General features: G+C 37.3%; 1 non-coding gene and 1 pseudogene across 1 annotated transcript; both read right to left on the reverse strand.

Moving 5' to 3' along the window:
• Nucleotides 1-12,100: 12,100 nt before the first annotated feature.
• LOC129236638 (U2 spliceosomal RNA) lies at nt 12,101-12,297 on the reverse strand. Its single transcript, XR_008581695.1, has one exon. It is a non-coding gene; the product is annotated as a U2 spliceosomal RNA (small nuclear RNA).
• A 740-nt stretch (nt 12,298-13,037) lies between these two features.
• On the reverse strand, nt 13,038-13,253 carry LOC129236608 (U2 spliceosomal RNA; annotated as a pseudogene).
• Between the last annotated feature and the right edge of the window lie 8,338 nt (nt 13,254-21,591).

Here is a 21,591-nt window from a genome sequence, read left to right on the forward strand (position 1 = left end):
CGCGCTTTGATGTTTTCCTACAGCTTTATGCCGCCTCCGAACTGCAGGTGGTTTTTTATAAGGAGCTTTTTCATAGCAGATATGTACTCGGAAGTTTGCGATTGGCTGCCGAGGGGCGAAAGCTATTAGAAACAACTTTTTCTATCATTTGATGTTGCATGCCGGGGCCGACCAAGTCATTCGGCCACGCCGGCCGTCGTAGTGAAAATTCCAGACTCAACATGCTCTAAAGCGCGACTTTGAAATCAAAAGAAAAATTATATGCGAGCGCTTAGCAAAGTTTTCAATATTCAAGGTATAGTATGTCTAACTGTATGCTCATATACTCAGTAGTTTTTTCTTACAATACATACCGACAAAAGAGTATTTCCAATTTGCCTTAGGAAAAATCACAAAAAAAAAGAAATCAAACAAAAGCGCAAAGGCAAAAACACTACTAAAGGCCAATTAAAACAGTTGGCTACGCATATCAAATTAACACATTTTTAAAACAAAATAATTTCAGAGAAAAAATCCTAAACAAATAACAATTTTCGCTGAATCAGCTGACGCACCAGGAGGTCGACCTGGGCACTTGGCCTGTACGATTGTGCTTTCTAACTAGCCGTGTGTTGTTTTTTGCCAAGTGAGCACTTGCTTTTGTTGTAGACCAATGATCAAATTTTTATCTTCTTAGATACTTAATAAAAATGTTCATATACAAGTAAAATAGAGAAACATTTTTTACTAAAAAGCTATGGAAATTAATGGCATTACCTTTGAGATGATTTTGTTTGGGCTGACAGGCGGGTGGTGGCAATCATTTGTGTATTTATGGCTACGTATTAGGTACCGCCGAGATTCGGAGTATTTTTTATAAGTGATTTGCGTTTTAATTGTAAGAAAGCAAAAGTACAAATGTACAACAACTACTCATAGTGTGTTTGGAGGTGTTGGAAGCCTTATTAGCCTTCCTCTTTCATAGAAAAAAAAATAAATTTTTGTAAATGAAAGAAGAATTTTGCTTGTTCCAATCTAAGAAGTGGCGATAGCGAACAATTGCCGTTATCTGCATATTCATATCTTTTTGAGAGAATCTTTACGCTATTCGATTTGGCTAAAAATAAAATACTCAAGTAGAAATTCTTCACAGCTTGTTAGCTAGCGCCAGTTTTTAAAGTCTTAATTTTCGTCAGGCGGTTATACAATTTTGGTTCATTAATTTGATTTGACAAGCAAACAAAATTTTGACAAATCGTTGAGAGACACAAATTTATTAAGATGCCTTTGTTGCATTTTTAGTGTTCGTAAAAGAGTTGACCAGCTTTTCTTTTTGACTTGATAGAACCCTGCGGCCGCCGTAGCCGAATTTGTCGGTGCGTGACTACCATTCGGAATTCACAGAGAGAACGTAGGTTCGAATCTCGGTGAAATAACAAAATTAAGAAAAACATTTTTCTAAAAGCGCTCGCCCCTCGGCAGGCAATGGCAAACCTCCGAGTGTATTTTCGCTATGAAAAAGCTCCTCATAAAAAATAACAGCCGTTCGGAGTCGGCTTGAAACTGTAGGACCCTCCATTTGCGGTACAATATCAAGACGCACGGCACAAATAGGAGGAGGAACTCGGCCAATCACCCAAAAAGAGTGTACGCGCCAATTATATACATACATATATATGTAGAACCGTGTTCACATAGCTTCTTCTTAATACAAGTGTCCCAACAAAATGCATACGTAATTATAAAAAAGGTTATGATTCCGAAGTGGTAAAAAACCTAGTTTTTTTAGGAATCAGCATTAACGCTGATAACAATGTCAGACTTGAAATCCAACGAAGAATCTTTCTTGCCAGCAAGTGCTAGTCTTGACTAAGTAGGCGATTGAGTAGTAAATTCCTTTCTCGTCGAACAAAACTAACACTTCATAAGTCTCTCATCATGCCATCATCCTATCCTATGGCGCAGAGGCTGGGACGATGACAACATCCGATAAGGTGTTCCTTGAAATGTTTGTGAGAAAGATTATCCAGAAGATTTTTGGACTTTTGCAGGCGAGGGAACAATGAGCTGTTGGTGCTTCACGACAGCATAGACATAGTGCAGCGAATAAAAATCCAGCGGGCCCGCTGGCTATGTCATGTCATGTCTATTGAGACAAACGTTACCGCTGTGAAAGTATATTATCAGTTTGTAGTGAAGGAAGAGGAAAGGCTTCTAGGCATTGGAAAGATCAGGGGGAGAAAGACTAAAATGATTGGTTTAACACTTATCAGCAATTACCCTGAAGAAGTGTGGGCCATATGTTGAGCTTTATATTTAAAGAATTTGTACTTTCAAATCTTTTTTTTATAATTTTTTTATATTTTTAATGATATGGTAGATTTATTTTTGTTATATTTCAAAGTTCTTTTGCTAATAATTTTCATTAAGGAGAAAAAAAGCTTTGATCAACGGGCTGATATCTATATTTTGGGCATTGAGTTTCTTTGGTTAGCTATTATCACCTCCTTTCCAAGCAGGAGTTGTTGTTTGGCTACCCAACCTCCAACTTCTCAAGAGATTATGGATGCTATATTGTTCCTAAAAAGCAATAAGTCTCTTGGATGTGATGGCATCGCAGCAGAAATGTTCAAAGCATGCCCCAAAGTTACCGCTAAAATACTAAGTCCGATTTAAAAGGGAAAAAAAATGGATAAGTGGCCGGATGACCAGTTGCAGGTAGTTTTAGTTACTGTGAAAAAAGGGAGTCCCAAGTGAGTGCCGAAACTATAGGAAAATTATGTTGGTAGAAAGTTTTTACAAGTGTACTTCTGAACTGCATAAGCAAGAAGTGCGACACTGCTAAGCGCGGGCAACAAGCATGGTTCCGACCAAACCGCTCTTGTGACGATCAAATTAACACGTTAAGAATAATTGTGGAGCCGTCGACAGAATGGAGAACGGCTTTACACCTCGTCTATATTACCTATTTTGACAGCATTAATAGAGAGTGTATCTGGGACGCCCTATATCGACGAAACATTGCGCCGAAAATTATCGAGGTAATTAAAGCCCAATACGACGGCTTCAAATGTAGAATTCAAAATAATGGAAGTCTATCGTCAACCTTCGACTCTATGTGTATCTGGTGTTCAGCAAGATTGTCTGATTTCTCCTGTGCTATTCTTAATAGTGCTGACGTGCCTTCGACATCTGTAGGCGGATGCCACAGAGCTTTAAAATAGAATTTCAGCGACCACCTTGAACATTTAGAATGCGCCGATGGCATCTGTCTGTTTTGAGCAAAGCATTCCAACATGCAAAAGAAGCGCGCCTTTTTGGTGAAAGAATCAAAAGAATTCGGGCTGAAGATTAATGCTGAAAAAACTAAATCGCTTAAGGTAAATGTCGCTGGTCGAAGAAGATGTTTTGAAGTGGCGAATTCCAGCATTCAAAACTGTTGCCAACTTCACCTCCCTGGGGAGCGTAATATCTATAGACGGAGGTGCAGAAGACGACATACAAAGCAGAATCGCAAAAACCGTTTGCTCATCTGAACAAGATACGGAATTCTACATCGATTTCCATACATACAAGGTTCCGTATTTTCAACTCAAATATAAGATCGATACTTTTGTATGGTTGGAAGGACTGGCTCATGACAGACTCGCTCGCAAATAAACAGCAAGTTTTTGTCAACAAATGTTTGAGACGTTTGTTGCGGATTTGGTGTCCCAATACAACCAACAACAAAGAACCTAGGGCGAAATGTAAGCTACAGATCTCTACCGATCCTGACCGAAATAAAGCAAAGGAAGTGGAGATGTACTGACCATACTCTTTGAAAGGAGTAATATGCAGACAAACGCACTAATAGAGCCCGTAAGACAGTAAAAAAAAAATTGCGCTCTACACGCACTTGGGAAAGAACACTCGAAAGAGAACTTAAGGCTATAGAAAAATCCTTTAAAAAAGTCGAGATCATTGTGAAGGATCGTAACCGTTGGAAGCGTTTTTTAGATGCTCTATGTCCCGCCGGGGATGACAAGAGTTGTAAGTATCGTCTTGATTACCATATCGATACTTTCTGTTTGATATTGTATCACTAGTGAAGACAAGTCTCACATAATTTTGGTTTTTCATTTCATCAAAGTTCAAACCTAATTTATGAGGATTTTTTTGTTTCTAAATTTTCACAATTTTAGGTGTTTGGCACCTTCAAATGCGGATTTAATTAATATTCAAAAGAAATATTAAAAAAATAAAATTTTTTATTATTATTATATTTTATTATTTAAATGAATTATTTTTTTAATATTAATATATTATTTTTTTAATTAATTAAATTAATTTTTTTTTGTTTGTTTTTTTTGTTTTTTAATATTTTTTTTTTAGTTTTCTTTAAATATTAAAAAAAATAATTAATTTTTTTTATAATGGAATATATATTTCTGTGTTCATCTTAATTATCTATACAAAAGTACATTTGTTCATCTAAGCCTTTTTCCACACATTTGTACCTACCAAGCTTCGAAGTGAAATGTTGTGTATAAATTATATTTGATGTGTAAAGCTTCGGGCCTATTTTAATGCAGGGTATGTTGTAGACTTTTTTTTATTTCAAGTTTTAGCTTTCAGACGAAATAAAAAGTCCAAGTTGGAAGGCATAAGATTTTCGCCTCTTAGTGCACATTCACCTCACCGTGTCTGTTCAATGAAATCCGCTGAGAATCGCGTAGCGAAAAAGCGCATCTTTATAACGTCAAGATTATTAGAATGCAAGATTAAGTTTAAGTTTATTGAAGTGGAAAACCCATCGTAACTTTGCCGTGACGTATTTGTACAGAATTGAGCAGCGAAACGGCATTATGAGCAACATGTGTTTTCGTAGTAAGAAGAAGAAAAAACATAGACAATTTGTTGAATTTGCCATAAAATCGTTCTCGAAAATTTACTTGGGTTATTTAAAAAAGATTCAGACAATTGCTATATTGAAGGAAAGTATCGACTGAAGGAAAATGGACTGAATCGTTAAAATAATTATATGTGAATATCATGTTCTTCTTGTAGTTGTTGTTGTTCTTGCTGTTGAAACAGCATAAATATTCCCCAAAAATGTTTGGGAAATGCTGCTGGAGTGATAGTCATTGGCCGGATATAAATTCGGATGGTTCCGGTAATGCAGAGCTGAATGTTGTGGGAACGAGATGAACGTATTTTTCACTGTTGCTGTTTGGAATATGACAAAGGACAGAAGATCGAACCTTAATAGAAGATAATGGACTTGTAATTTTCAAAAAAACGATATTGCTACTCAAAATCGACGTTTTCCCAGAGTTAATTACAATAATTCAAATTTTATTAAATTGCCGTTGTAAAAATTGTTTGCCAAAACCTTATTCGACAGGAAATGCCTTTATATGTATAATTTCATGTTTATCTATATATTCGCTTGTCAGTGCTAAACAGCGTAAACTAACGACCAACGACCAACAGAACGGATCTTAAATTGAGCCAGATCTCTATCACGACCACATCGTTGTTGTTGCAAGGGTATGCAAAGTTTTAATCGGGATCGCGACCACTGACCATTGGGCTGGCCAGCTTTTGACAGCTAAATATCAAATATAACAATTTTCTCCTACCCAGTCTGTCATACTCGTATTTCATAGTCGTTAACAGAAAAAAGGAAACCGCAAGACCGAATGTTCATAAAATGCGACAGTTGCTATTAAAGAGGCGACATAATAATTTAAGAAAAAAATATTCAAAAACTATAGGTTAGGTTAGGTTATGGTGGTGGTCGGTCTGCACAACCAACTCACTTAGACCTTTCAGGTCCGTTGTGATACTACTGTGCGGCACGGAAACCCCATTTACTTTCCTTCGTGGAACCATTTTGTGGGTCTTATGAAATGTAGAATTGATCCCAACCCCACGCCAGACAGCTCTGTAAGATAATAGCCAATGACCGGTTAAACAAGCTACGACCTTCATCTCGACCTTTATCTCTTGAGAGACTAAGCAATTCCTTTGTCCTTTTCTTGTTTATTTGCGGCCATAGTAGCCTAGCTGTTACACATGTATCTTCATCTTTCCATGACTTATTGGCCTATTGGATAAAAAAAACTATAAAATATAAATAAAAAAGTAAGTCACTAATAAAAAGTAAATAGAAAATTGTAACCGACACAGGTCAAATCGCCCTCATCAAATACTAAATGAACAAAGTCATGGCCACAACGGAACAACCAAACTTTTATGGTAGATAAATATGTATTTATGCAGCTGTAGCAACAACAATTATAGCGTAACACGCGTGCGCCCCGAAACGCTTTTCAACACAACTAAATTCAATTGAATTCAACTCAGCTCCTGCGCTATTTATGCCAAGCACGAACAATTCGTCGAGCCGTCTACATAGTTGCGGTGACCAAATTGACTAACCGTCGGCGAAACACTTAAGGACACGTTTTTCATGTTTTCCAGCTTTCTGTGTTTAATTCGTTTATTCTTTTCTTTTGAATTTCAAATAAATGCTATTTATATGAACATTTGCATTTTTTTAATAGGCCACTCGCTTTTTGTGTTTGCTTTTTTATTAACTACGGATGCATTTGAGCTAGCATTTGAGTGTACGAGTGCATGAGTGTGTGTGTGTGTGGATGAAGGTGTAATTGTTGTTAAATGTTGTGATCTGATTTTTGATTCGTACTTCCTTTTTACTAAAAAAAAAGTGTGCCAATGTGGCGATAAATGCGGGGTCATTCAACTTAAAAAAAAAAAACAAGAAATATTAAAATTTTAGGTAGGATAGAAATTTGTGAATGTATATATACAATTATAGTGGGCGGAAAATTAGTCATCCAATATTGTTTTTGAATCAATTTTTTAGTAAATAAACAAAAAAAAAAAATTTTGAGTAATAGAAATCTTTAGTTGGACTTTTAAAATTTTTTCCTTTATGTGCAAAAAAGAATATCTGGTTGTGTTGAAACATATTTGTGTCCATTTTATCGCACTTTCCATGACTTTCCGCAAGATTTCGGTGATAACTGTTCGCAATCCTGCCGAATATTTCCCTCAGGAATCACGACTGTCTGAGGCTTGTTGGTATTAGCCCGCAATTTCAGGTAACTTCGACGTAAGAAGTAAGGGATAGTTAAATCGCTCAATCTTACTGGTAACGCCAGCTGGAGATAATGCGACAAGAAAACGCTTGCTTCACAATATCCATTGTAGCTCGTGCTGTATATGCGGATACACCGTCTTATTGTAACCACCGAGTTGTTCACGGAGCTTCGCTCATTAAATTCCAGCAGTAAGAAGTCATACCATGGCCTTGTAGTGTTCACCAGTAACCGGTGACCGTATCGCCGATGACATCCTCAAAAGACTACGGTCAAATAACTCCTCCTGCGTGAACGCTGCATCACACGGTGGCTCTTAGCGGATATAATTAGCGTACACAGTGCCCAAAAAATGAAAATTTTGCTTATTGTCGTAACCGCTTAAGTGAAAATACGCCTCGTCCCTTATGATGTTTTTCGACACAAAATCGTCCTCCTTGTCGTAGATATTGAGGATGGCTCGACAGAACAGGGCGAACGATATGGAGTGTTACCTATTCAAAACAACATTACTTTTTTGTGTGAAAATAGATTTTATTGATTTCAAAGACAAAATTGTTCAAAAATGATTATAATTTTTACATACATATATTCACTTTAGCTCGATATGACCACCTTTTGCCTTGACTATAGCCTTCAAACGGTCAAAAAATGAGTTGCATGCTGCACGAATGTGAACTTGGGGTATTTTGGCCCATTCTCGTATAATCGCTTTTTTCAGCGCATCCATACTGACATATTTTTTAGTGCTCACCTTGCTCTCCAAAGTGGACCAGATGGAATAGTCCATCGGATTTGCGTCTGGCGAATTCGAAAGCCATTGTGTGGACGAAGTGAAGTGTGGAACATGATTTTTTTAACCATTCTTGGTACCCACGAGCTTTATGAGACGGTGCCGAGTCCTGTTGGAACGTCCATGGTCTACGACCGAAATGTTTGCGTGTCCACGGCTCTAAAGCAGCTTCTAAAACATTTTCCTGATAATAAGTCGCATTCACTTTGACACCAGGCTCGATAAAAACGATTGGAGAGCGTCCATCAGCGGTCACTGCGGCCCAAACCATTACTTGCGATGGGAAATTGCTTCGAGTGGTCATACGTTTTTTTTTCATCAGAAAACACAATGTTAGGAAATTCGCCACGTTCGTGCAAGCGGAACAACTCCTTTGCTCTTTCGCACCGAACTTTTTTTTTGCTGGGGTGAAAGATCGCGTGCTTTTTGGGACTTGTAAGCCTTGACCTTGAGCTCATTTTTCAATATGCGTCGAATGCTGTTTTGCGATATTTTCAGTTCTTTGGCCATTTTTCTTCCCGTACGTCGTGGATTTCGTTCAAGTCGAGCCTTCACTTTCCGAACTATTTCTGGCGTTATTGCGTTTCACTAAAATTCACGGTAGGGTTCGTCTGGTGGGTGACACCCAATTGCATGGCTTGGCGTCTGGTTGTTTTTGCTTCGCTTTCAGCAGCATCAGCGGCCATAGCCGCGATATTCTTGGCCGAATGACCAGTCTACAAGATCTCGTGTGGTTCCAGTCTGTTCGGGTGCCTAATTTACGCTACATTGTATTTGCTCACGTTCAGTATCTAATGTAGCGGAAAGTTGATGGTTCTGTTTTTTCAGTTTCAATCTACGTAATCTTGTAATTTATCATAATAGCAACAGAAAAATTCCCTTCTCTGCAAATGCCGCCCAAAGCCAGCTTCCAAAATATTTTCAAAGTGGCAGCAATATAAAAGGCCTTTCAATAAACGCGCTTAAATGTTGTTTTAAAATAAAATAAAAATATAGCTTTTTTCACGTATCTCTACTTTTATTAAAAATTCACCTCTTAAATACTGACGTCGTCATTTAAATGTTCACCATGAGATAGATAGGTCTACAGGTAAAATCCGCCAAACAGTCGATTCATGAATGCTTAATGGCCGCCATAGCGGCAATATTCTCGACAGAAAGTCCAGTTTTTATTCTGCCAGTCGTTGTTCTATCCTCGACGGAACCAGTTTCTTGAAAATTTTCACCAGCATTTGAACTGTCGAGTCATTTGGACGATTATTTCCATAAAAAAATCACGAATTTTGTGATATGTTGTTCTGAACCCTCAAATACCTGATTTTTCTATTGTGCTCAAAAAATAATTTATACTCATTTGTGCTCAAAAGGAACAAATTTTAAGTCCGTTTTTTTTATTAGACTCTCACTTTATCTTGTACGAGTAAAAATATCTACCCCGCCTTTTGGAGGGAGTGGGCATTTACGCTTAAATTTTTCAAATTAATAATTGTTTTGTATAGGATATTAATTCTTATTTTATTCTGAACTAGCTTTACTCCGCTCGCGTAAGAGTAATTTTGAGGGACTTAGGATATGTATATAAAATAATTACAAACAATAATTTCATAGAAAATAATTTTTTATTAATAACCATAATATTACAATACCCAGCATCCGTTGCTATGCCTCGTTGAATAAAATCAAAACAATCAATCAGAAAAATATCAATCAAAATTATTTTTATTAATTTTCTATCTCAAACCGTTTTTGAACTTTGCATTTGGGTTATAGTTGCGGATTATGAAGTCTAGAGTGTGCTATAAATTTTGGGAAATAGGAAAAACTAAGATTTTTTAGATTAAATTTAAGCAAATATTCGATTATTAGTGACAAATGAGAGTGGTGGCGCGGCCTGGGGGCTGTGGGAAGGGAGTTTCATCATAAAAACATGCCTATAACCTTCATTGGGAGAAAATGTGAATGTATACAAATTTTTACGTCATTTGGTGTGGTCGTTTCGAAGTGATGCGCGTACAACGTACAGACATTCACCTTTATAGTATAGATTTTTGGTTGTGGTACTCCAAAACAAAAACTTTTTGTATTTGAATTTCATAAATGAGTATTGCATTTTGAATAAAATGCCTGAGTTCCAGATTTGTAACCGCTAATTATGAAATTTTTTTGCGCGATCGATCTAACCTTCTTCACCAATGACCAATCTGGTCGTAACAAACATCATTCGTTGGAAAATAAATTTTTTTCGACACCGATCGCTGTAGTACAGGAAAGGGCGAATGTGATAATGGACGTCTACGATTACTGGACTGAAGAGAACCAAACAAACACATTGATTCAGCGACTTCACTACGTCCGTCAGATAAAATATAGGCATTTACCATTGTCATATCCAAGATACGTTAAAAGATGCGATTTGTCGACTTTCTACTCTTCATACATATATGGTAATGGCCAATGAGTTCGTCCATCAAATCCAAGCCGCTCATATGACAATTACATTCTTTTACAACATTTGGGCAATCTTTCGCGATATTTTCTTTATTTTTTTGATCCCATCGCGTCTCTTTTTGAAACTTTGTTCGAGAAAAAAATTGTTTAATACCAACGTACGAAGATATCCAACGCAGTACTTTTGTGTCGCGCCATAGAATATTAGAGAGTTCAACACTGAAAGCTGCACCTAAAAACTCTACGGAATAGCCACGGAAAACATTTCTTTGTAGCAAGTGCAGCATTAGAAGACAACTTGCAGTTTGGCACTCGATTAACTCGCACAGTCTCCAAACTGTAAATACTGTGCCTCCGAAGGTAAACAACCAAGGCGAGTGAAGTGTAAAAATCATCAAAATAGATAATATGATTGACCTTGTCCGGAACGTTTTGAGAAAATCCTACAACGACATTTGATGCAGCGCCAAGGTCGGGAGTATTTTCAAGAATAATATTACCTCCCGCGACTGAGTAAATTCCGAAAGCATAGGAGAAGCCGGTCGAATCGCATATAGAGACAAGTTTTGCTACCCATTTATGAGGTTTAGCTGGCATATATTAACGAGTGATATTAACGCACAGCTTTTGGAGCATGGGGAGAGATTGAAATCTTTCATTCCAGTGAGGGGCTACTAAACGGGTAGTACAGTTTGAAACTCATCTGTCAAGAAATATTTAAAGGAAATAAAAAGCGGCTTCAATACTTTGAATTCTGTTGGCATTTCCTTGTGGTCTCAATTTTTTCTTATTATAAAAATCTCTGTTTCAGCAAATTAATTTGTTTATGTCCGAGCACTGACATTTGATTTTCAAATGAATCGAAATAAGCGAAACCCATCGGGTTTGAACAAACACATGCTAGTATATATTACTGAAATTTTCAAATAGCTGAGCAAAATAGATATTTTTTGCTGTATAAAAAATAAATCCAACGGAGAATCTCGTACGCCAACAAGTGCTGCCTTGGACTAAGTAGGCAATTGAGTAGTGAAGTTCTCTCTCTCATCGTGTCCTTCTCCCATCCCATGGCGCAGAGGCTTGGGCGATGACAACATCCGATGAGGTGTTCCTTGGAGTGTTTGAGAGAAAGACTCTGCGGAGATTTGGTAGACCTTTGCACATTCGTGACGGCGAGTATAGTAGGTGTGGATCAATGAGCTGTATAAGACATAGTGCAGCGAATAAAGATTCAACGTTGGTTGGATTGTGCCTTCCGATTGCAAACAAATGCTTCGGTTCTCAAAATTTTCGATGCGTTACCAGCTGGTAGTAGCAGAGGAAGAGGAAGGCCTCATCTGCATAAGCGGTTATCGCGCCAATCAAGGAGAAGAATATATAAAAAAAAAAATACCAGTCTAACGGTTAGACGCGATAGAAGTGAAACCTTCCGTAAAACAAACTGAGAGAGAATAAGATGAAAGCAGCATTAGGAGCAGGATAATTATAGGTTCATTATAATATTGCTATAAAGTTCATATTTTATTTTCTTCATTTTATTATTATTCATCCTCAATGTTTTCAATTTCAACAAATGATACGAGTGGCTTATGATAGATAAAATATGATACAAATGCTTTGGTTTCGATGTTGTCAAAAAAAATACCCAAACGGACCGAAGAAACAGACTTACAAATTTCTTCCATTTTCGTCTACTTGTATTCATATAAAAATTTATGTCTTTTCCCACCAAAGCTAAATGTATTAGTATATTTCTTCTTGTATTTATTCAATAATTTGGGCCGAAATCCCGGCGGTACTGCAATACCGGGCCAACCCGTGGCAGAGGTGGAGCAAGTCCCGAAAACACTCCGCCCATTTTCAAAAATCAGTTTAACATTTGTTGTCCTCCGATGGAGGATCTATCAGATGTTAAGCTGATAAGAACAGATACTACACTTGATCTTAGCCATAAGGCCGAGAAGCGATAACCATACACAACCAACAAACTACCTTGTCATTACATTTTCTAATAAACCTTTTGAGAATTACACGCTCTCAAAAATTAATGTACCAAATATTTATACCGATTCACTTAAACACGGCGAGCTGTTTGATTTCATGTTCGTGCCTGTGTATGTGCATTTGTGCGTTCATATCGCCGCAGTGCATGACTACCAGCCTTGGCTGAGCACAGTAAGAAAATGTATTCGAGCGTATATATGTATGTATGTACGTTAGTGTGTATGTACGATTGTGCTCTGCGCTCAGCTTTGTGTCGATTTTACTGTGCGCTGCGCAGGTTGGGGTATTCTTGCAGAATGTAAAGATGATTCACACACTGTCGACCGACTGGGTACAGTTGTCACAAGTGATGATATGTATAATTTTTATATGAAAAATCAAGGCGAATCTATTGAAGGTGGTAGCAATAGCACAGCTGATTTGTTATTTTTTTCTTCCGCCGTGTACATTTGGATGTCAACACAAAATTGAATTACGAAACGTTTTACTTAGCTTAGTGTATGAATTCACCTTGGAAAAAATTCAATTTTCTTCTATAATAAATTTTAATAAAAAAAAAACTGTTTTCAATAAATAATCAGAAATGTCCTGCAATGCAAATTTCAAAAAAAAAAAAAAAAATTCCATTTTCGTCTACTTGTATTCATATAAAAATTTATGTCTCTTCCCACCAAAGCTAAATGTTGGTATATTTCTTCTTGTATTTATTCAAGGCCGAAATCCCGGCGGTACTGCAATACCGGGCCAACCCGTGGCAGAGGTGGAGCAAGCCCTTAAAACACTCCGCCCATTTCCAAAAATCAGTTTAACATTTGTTGTCCTCCGATGGAGGATCTATCAGATGAGAATTACACGCTCACAAAAATTATTTATATCAACATATAATATAACGCTTCGTAACTAAATAACTTTTAGGCCAGCACAGACAGCATGGCGCGGTAGCCGAGCGACTAGCAATGTGAGCTTCCGATCCAAAATCCTTGGTTCGAATCACAAGAAAAAATAAAAGTTATTTAGTTCGTCGCTACGTTTATATCAACATATAATATAACGCTTCGTAGCCAAGAGGGTCGCTTTTTCGTTTCACTTTTTCTCAAATCACTCCCAACGATTCTAAAGAAGTTTTCACTTCAAAAATTGATTTATTGATTTAAAATCATCGATTGCTATTAAATCAAAAAATCATTATTATTTTAACCCTTTCTTTGATTAAATAACGCTAGCTTATCAAGTGGCAGCACAACATCTATTCATTGCCGTCGGCCAAATTTGCAATTTTTTGTATTTTTTAACATTTATTAATAAACTTTTTACAAGCTATTTTTTTGGAATCGTTATAGTATTGAAAAACTCAGTCAAATGCCCAATTTTCTTTGACAATGGACTGATAAAGATGCCTACCCATTGCGTAGTCAAGAAAACAAGTTTTTCAGCTCCCTGCGCTGAAACATATAACAGAATCCCTACCGTATTTAACAGTGGATTTAGAGTTTCGGTATATCGCTTAGAATTTTCCAGAAGCCGCGAAATTCCTAGAGCCCCTGGCATTCTTTACGAAAATGCTGAAAAATCAAGAAGTGCAAAAAAATTGAATGCTTGTAATTTTTCTTTTTTAATACTTACATTGTTTTTTGAAAATTGCAAAATTTGGAAAAATTCAAAAAATCTTCATATAAGTTTTACACTTTTTAATTTGCATTTTTAGAAAATTTTAGGGTATGCCGTAATATGGCTTTTGAAATTATAGTAAAGCAAGCGTAAGTTTTAAGCTGCGATAAATCGATTTGGTTTTTGAGAACTTTTTGTTTGTTGCTGGATTTTTGCATTATGTTCTGCATTTTTTGTTTTTAGCAAAGCTTAAATATTAAAAACAAGATTATCAAACAAACTAGAAAACGCATCTACATATTCCATCGTTGATTTTTATAAATTGCCTTTGCAAAAACCATCAGCAAAAATACGATTATTAAAAATCAACGAGACTTTTAAAAAAATATTAGGTCCTTCCGTACGACCGAGAACGTCAAGGCGCATAATTTTATTCTCGGAGCGGAGAACAACAAAAAAATAAAACACACAGTTTTACGTTGAGTCAATAATGAGCTGTCTTTCTTTATTTTACATTGTCTTAAATACTATTATTTTGTTTACTGTTGCATTTTCGTTAGCGGAAATGCACTTTAGGTATTGATACATATTGTGGAAAAAAGAATACAATCAATAAAGTTAATACAATTATTTTGCTTCTGTTGCATTTTCGTTAGCGGAAATGCATTTGGACAAATAACTTTACGTATTGATACGTATTGTGAAAAAAGAATACAATTAATAAGGTTAATACAATTATTTTGCTTCTGTTGCGAATAATTTTACGTATTGATACATATTGTGGAGAAAGAATAAAGTTAATACAATTATTTTGCTTCTGTTGCATTTTCGTTAGCGGAAATGCATTTGGACAAATATGAAATTTAATTATTTTGCCTAATTGAACTTATTGGTAAATATGATAAATATTGGTAATTACATACATATGTAAATGCTTTGTTTGCATTTCCGGCACGCTTAAATATTTTATGCTGACCTTATGTCTGCTTACAATTGCATGCATTTGGACAAATATACATATAAAGTTGTAAATATATATATGCACTATAACAATTGTAATTAATAAAGTTGTAGATATATATATGCACTATAACAGCGCATCTCACAAGTTGCAAGATACGTCCAGTCAAACACCTGCAATAACAATTTATGTATGCACTAAGTCCAATGCTATAATTTCTTGAATTTGATATTAATAGTTGGCTCTATACATTCCTCTCATGCGTGAAACGTGGCTATTTAGCGCGTGATATATAATTAAAGCAATAACTGTACAATATATGTGATGAGCTGTTACTTGGCCAAGGCTCACGTGCAACGGTTTCACCAAGCTGGTGCTATTTTGAAATATGTACTTACCTATTAGATGCGATAATTTTCATAATCCATGGAAAGGCTGCATAATGAACAATTCGGCTAAGATGAAAGCAATTCTAGAGGGAAAATTAGTTCAAAATCATTAGTTGTTTGTGTAGTGTGCAATAAAATGACAGCCAAGCATTTTCGATAGCTTTCAAACTTCCAAAGATATGCGTATATCTACTTCTAATTTCGATGGATTGCGCCTAAAATGCGGCTAATTAACATATACATATGAAGAAATCAACAAAAGCTCGTAATTTCTGCATTGACAGCCGCAAATAAACAACAATAAGTAAATAAATAGCAGAACGAAGGAAACTAAGAAAACAAAAGAAAAAAATTGAATACAAAATCAAAGAATTAAACAAAAACAAAGCAAAAACCAGACAATATTCGCTCTACAAAACCATAAAGGCGAGTAATTTCCATAGCCACAGGCGGGCAGCCAGTCAGCCAGGCAGCCAAGGCAACCATATTCAGCAGTGTGGCATACGCTGCGACGTTATTGTCTTCTCCCCATTAAATCAATCACTCAATCAATCAGTTTCACCAATCAATCACTTAGCACAGCAATAAAGCAGCAACAACAACGTCAGCCAACAACAATATCAAGCTGACTTGATACCAATGACAATACGAGTACTTGCGGTTTTACTGCCAACCCTGTGGAGGCTGTATTGAGTGGTCTTTGCGCTCTTTGGTAATAATGAATTGAGTTCCCAACACACAGGTTTCGACCAACTTGCATCAAATCATCGCTCTACATCTAAGAGTTTACGGAAAATAACCATTTCTGTATGCATGCAAGCATGTGCATGTATGAGTGTGCAATCACAAAGCAAGGAAAAATAAAAAATTTAAATAAAAACAAAAAATACCAACCGAGTCAATAACGAACGACGGGCAGTCTGCGATTGTATAACGTGGCGGTGCACTCTACGCTGATATGGTGATATGATGGAGCCACCATGTGCGTCTGGCTGAGCTAAGGTGCTTGTAATCGGTGACTGTCCTGTGGTGCGTCAGATTCGAATGTAAATATGTAAGTATGTATGTGTGCGTGCATATTTATAGGTGATGTGAGTTAGAATAAGAGCGCAAGTGCATATAAATAAATAATATCTTTTTATGATCTGCAGTGCAGGGTTGCCAGACTATTTAAAGCGCATAAATTGCATTTTTGTGGCTCAAAAAGTGAGAAAAACTCATTTCAGCAATTAGCTTTTACACGCATAGACTAGACTTTGCCATTTTAAGTAAAAAAATAATAGAAGGTGTAATTAAGAGCAAAACGAACAATGTAACATTGCAATTAACTTAGTTTTAAAACCATATCCTGGACAACGTCTATTTTCAACAAGACGGCGCTACGTGCCACACAAGCAACGAAACCATTGATATTTTACATAAATAACACCTCTTATTGGAAAATCCTTTACATTAGCGGGCCTAAAATATCGATGGAGTAGTTTATTTAAGGAGTAATTGGTCTTATAATGAGGAATACGAAGTAGATTACATGACCTTATATCTCGTGTGGGGCAATCAAAAGAAATGAACTCTAATAAAAATGGCAGTCAATATGGTGTGTGACTATGTCTCTAATAAATATGTACTAACTCTATACTATGTCTTTCAACCTATTAGGCTCAACCCTTCAGCTCTTACGCGAAAATAGATTTTGTGTATTTACATGCACTCACGAAAATTATTTATAATTATAAATGTACAATTGCAGCGGCGAACAGGGAAGTTTCCACATACGAGTATAAGCTTTTACGTGTACCTAACACATTCGTTAAAAATTGCTTACATTGACGTCGGGCATAACTGCCTTAAACCGAAGCAAAATTATGAGAGTGACTTCGGCTGCCATGTTATTGGGGGTATTCTTACTCCGGTCTAATCAGTCGTTGTTATACTTTCCTTGTTACGTCAGCAAATAAGCTGATACTTTAAATTTCGCTGTGAACCGGTTAACGGCCTGAATTCTTTTGAGCTTGTCTGAAACCATTTCGGATTTTTGCCGATTCACCCAGCTCCTCTCACTAGATTGCGTTCAATCTGTTTAGGCCCCTCCTCAAACAAATTTCGTAATTTTTACAGCTCTTATAGAAGTCATTACTTTGGGCTCAAAACCGGGCGGCCACATGGCCAGTAGTCCTTCAATTTTAATATTACAGTAAGAAGCCATATCGTTTTCGGGTTTCTAAGTCAGTTACGTATTTTACTCTGCAGACGTCCAGGCGCTTGCATGTTTGGTCTCGATTATTTAAGATCTCTCGCAGATTCTTTCTTCATAATTTTTATTTATTTATGGTATATCAGCATTACCATGTAAAAGAGGTTTTTGGAACTATTCACAACAGTCAGAGTGGCCTTCCGCAAAAAAAAAGATCAAATACAGCTTGCAATAAGGGAGTCTCTTTTGGACACATTCAATGTTTTAAGAGAATGTCTGAGAGCATGAATCTGGAATGTTCAGTATTCTTATGAAGCGCGGTAAGAGAAGCACCACCGCACTTTGTGACATGAATGAAGTTGAGGACTCGAAATGCTATATGGTAGTCTGAAGCACTGGCTTCAGTGAGCAAAGTTCCTTCAGCCTACATGGCAGATCGATCATTTTGCAGTATATGGAAGAGAATTTTTCAGTGCCCTAGACGCACGTATGATACGAGGTCCTTAAATCAAGATCTGCACACGCCTCTGTACTGCAATAAATATACTATACGTCTAACAAAACAATTAAAACTTGGCTATCGAAAGCTGAATTGGCGGCATATAACCCACAAATTCGATACTCCACTCTCACTCGTGCTCTCAGAGAGGACTGCTTAACAAAATGCCCCATAGCAAGCCATAAGGACACATTTATCACAGCCTGAGTAATGTCACCGAAGGTTTCAGCGATGCCGCTATTGAAGGTTACAAAGTGAATTCACGTAGAACCATACTATGATCAGGCGTGACTCGAGCCCTGTGGGAGCACTACCGGAGACAGAGACATATTTTCCGTGTAAATAAGAAATATGTTAAAATACGTGAGTGGAAAGTGCTTGAAATGCTGGCCGACGGTAAATTTGATGGCCTATAGTGTAATATCTCGGCGATTTCCTCTAAGAAGAGTTATCCAGGTCTAGACAAACCTTCACTTAAGTAGAGCACCCTTTCACACCCTGATAAATGGTGATAGTAGCGGAAATCACAGAGAAGATATAGATCAGAAGCGTTAACCACGGGAGAGACAGTTCTTTAACAGCCCAAGGGAGTTGACGGATCGGCTAAGCTGTTCAAATATGACGGTGAAGAACTGTTAAGATTCCTGCCGTAACTCGTGTGCAGAACATGATCTGAATGCATGCCTGTCATTAAGTTAGAATTTGAGGGTAGTATGCCCAATTTACCACAAGAGCGGTCCAGAATCCGTTTGTTTTAAGTATAACCATGATTGCATCTGGCAGGGTTCTCCAAATATAATCGAATCCACGGAAAGGTTTACGCAAAATTTCATGGATCTGGCAACAGTGCGCCTGCATTTCTAAGCGCTTTGTGAGCACTTGGATTCGTAGACTCCTTGGAATTTCTTAGATTGATGATCAATTTCGAAAAATTATAGCAAACAAGCAAAAACTAAATTAAGGTGGCTTCAATATACAGAAAAGTAATGATTAGAAAGAAGGTTACCCAAATAGTTCGCGCAGATGCTCAGTTATTTATGGTTTTGTTTCTATTGCCGCTCAATCTTGTTGCAATTCAGACGCAATTTTCGTCAATGATAGAATGAGAGCGGAATGGAGTATGTGGAAAATGAAGTAATAAAAATTATTGTTGGTGGCGTAGAGATGCATCAAACGATTAACTGTAGACCAAGATGAAATTACTACAACTGTCAAAAGTGGAATCAGTAGAAAAAAAGGTGAAGTAAGGGTAGAGCTGGCTGACGACGTGGATGCCGGGGACGTACATAGATGGCTAAGTAAGTGGATGACTGGAGACGTGTATGACTAAGCTCGTAGATGCCGATTTGGCAAAAGCGATATTACGGACAAGTGAGTTTCTTTCGAGCAATCGCTCGTTCTTACTTCAGAGTAACTAGTGGGAAAAGTAAAAGGATTTATGCTGGCACAGATTTGTGAATTTTTTTCTTTTTTGATTCTATTTTTTTGTTTTCTTTTTTTATAGCTTTGAGATTTGCTAGTGGCGTCAGTGCGGCACTAAAACGATAACATTCGACCATCCAAGTTTTGCTGACTCCCAGTTGATTGACCACTCATATGGTCCAAATTCAATTTGCCTACTCGAATAGGCTGGTAGCTGATGGCTGTTGTATCACTAAAGTAGGCATACGAAGCGCCAATGCGACAACACATTATCGTCACTTGTGATCAACGCTGAGCCGCTGCAGTAGTGAGCGTCCGCTGTCGTCGACGATCACTCTTAGTTGTCTCCTTCTTTTGAGGCATCGCCATCATCATCGATCGTCATTCTTTACGGCATAGCTGTAGCGACTTTTCTCATTGTTCTTGTTGTTGCTTTTGCTGTGTGTTAGTGTATGTGTATACTAAAAACTTATTAAGCGTGCGCGCCTTCTATTGATCCTCAAAGTGAACTACAACGTAGTCGCCTTTGTTTTTGCATTTTTGGACTTTTGGGTGTGTGCGCCTTTGTTATGCCGAATTGTCTACCCTTTTTGGCGAGGCGCTGTTCCGCTGTGCCACTGTCACTCTGCAACTCTAGAAGAGGCGCGCGGCCATTCTGCACTTCCCAGTTATTAATTTCGAAATGCGATTGATTGAATGACAAAATCAACAGACAGGCCATCTTTATTATTGCCCGCTCAGCGTCTTCGTATTGCACTTCCGCGTCAGTTTGTAATATGGGCAGAGTGCAAGCCTTTTTGGCTCACCGCTTTTGCTTTCTAGGTGCTGAGTTTGAATATTAGTTTTTCAAGTATTGCCATAAACAGACTTTCGACTTCGCTTGTCCGCTTCCTCATGCATTGAGCAGGTCAATCAATTAAGTTAGTCAAGCAGCGGTGGCGTTGTGCGGTTGTTGGTTTTGTGGCATTGGATTTTGTTACGGTGCTCAGATTTGGATTTGTAGCAAAAAAGAGTTTATGTCGTTTTGCGATTGGTGGAAGATAGCTTTACGTTGAAGAAATTGTCAAAGCCAACTGAGTGGCTCGGCCATATCAGTGCAGACTGTGCTGTCCACCGTTTGTTAGGCACTGCAGTCAAACCGATTTTGGTATGCTTTTGCTGCCACCCTTCGTTCTTTCAACAAACAGTATTGAAAAGTTGTAGCTGTTTGCTGTTGAAGTTTTGTTATTTCAGGTTGTGTGGTTTGTTGGCGCTGGTGGAGCGCCACATTGATTGAGTGATTTGTCTTTGGTGCTTGAGGATTAATGGCATAATGAGGAGGAAATAAATAAATTGACATTTATCGGATTTTATTGCTTACTGATTTTTGATATTATTGGAATTTAGTTTTTGTAGCTGTTTTGGGTGTCTCCTTGTGGGTATCTTTTGAATGGATGCTTAAAAAAGATAATGTCTAAATATAATACCACAATAGCTGGAAAATATTGCATACAATTATGGGTGTCTATAGCAGAGTTCGTGTCATGTTGCCGCCTCCAAATGGCAAATTGTTTGTGTAGAAGTAAAATCTTTTTATGGACTAAATTTACTTGGATCTGCCTTCATTCACTTCATCGTGTCTACCATTAGATGTTTCTCTGTAAGCAATTAGCGGGTGTATGTCCATGAAACCGGAATCCATGCATAAAGGACGCCAACTTCAAATTTGTACAATTTTGAATTGCAGCAATCGCGGGTTCTTAAAAATTTTATGTTTGCTGAAAACGTTCCGTTCACCATACCAAGAGTTTTCTGCTGCAATGTATTTTTCTATGCTAGTTAGATCGAGTTGTATGTCTGCTAATTCACATAATATCGAAACACCCAAAAAGGATGTACGCGCCAATTATATATACAGGGTGAACGATACGAAGTGTTACCCATTCAGAACACCATAACTTTTTTGTGTGAAATTAGTTTTTATTGATTTCAAAGGCAAAATTGTTCAAAAATGATTACAATTTTAACATATACGAGTATTCACTTTAGCTCGATATGACCACCTTTTGCCTTCAAACGGTCAAAAAATGAGTTGCATGCTGCACGAATGTGATCTTGAGGTATTTTGGCCCATTCTCGTATAATCGCTTTTTTCAGCGCATCCATACTGACATATTTTTTAGTCCTCACCTTGCTCTCCAAAATG

Source organism: Anastrepha obliqua, chromosome 1 (genome assembly GCF_027943255.1).
Source record: "Anastrepha obliqua isolate idAnaObli1 chromosome 1, idAnaObli1_1.0, whole genome shotgun sequence".
Taxonomy (NCBI): Eukaryota; Metazoa; Arthropoda; class Insecta; order Diptera; family Tephritidae; genus Anastrepha; species Anastrepha obliqua.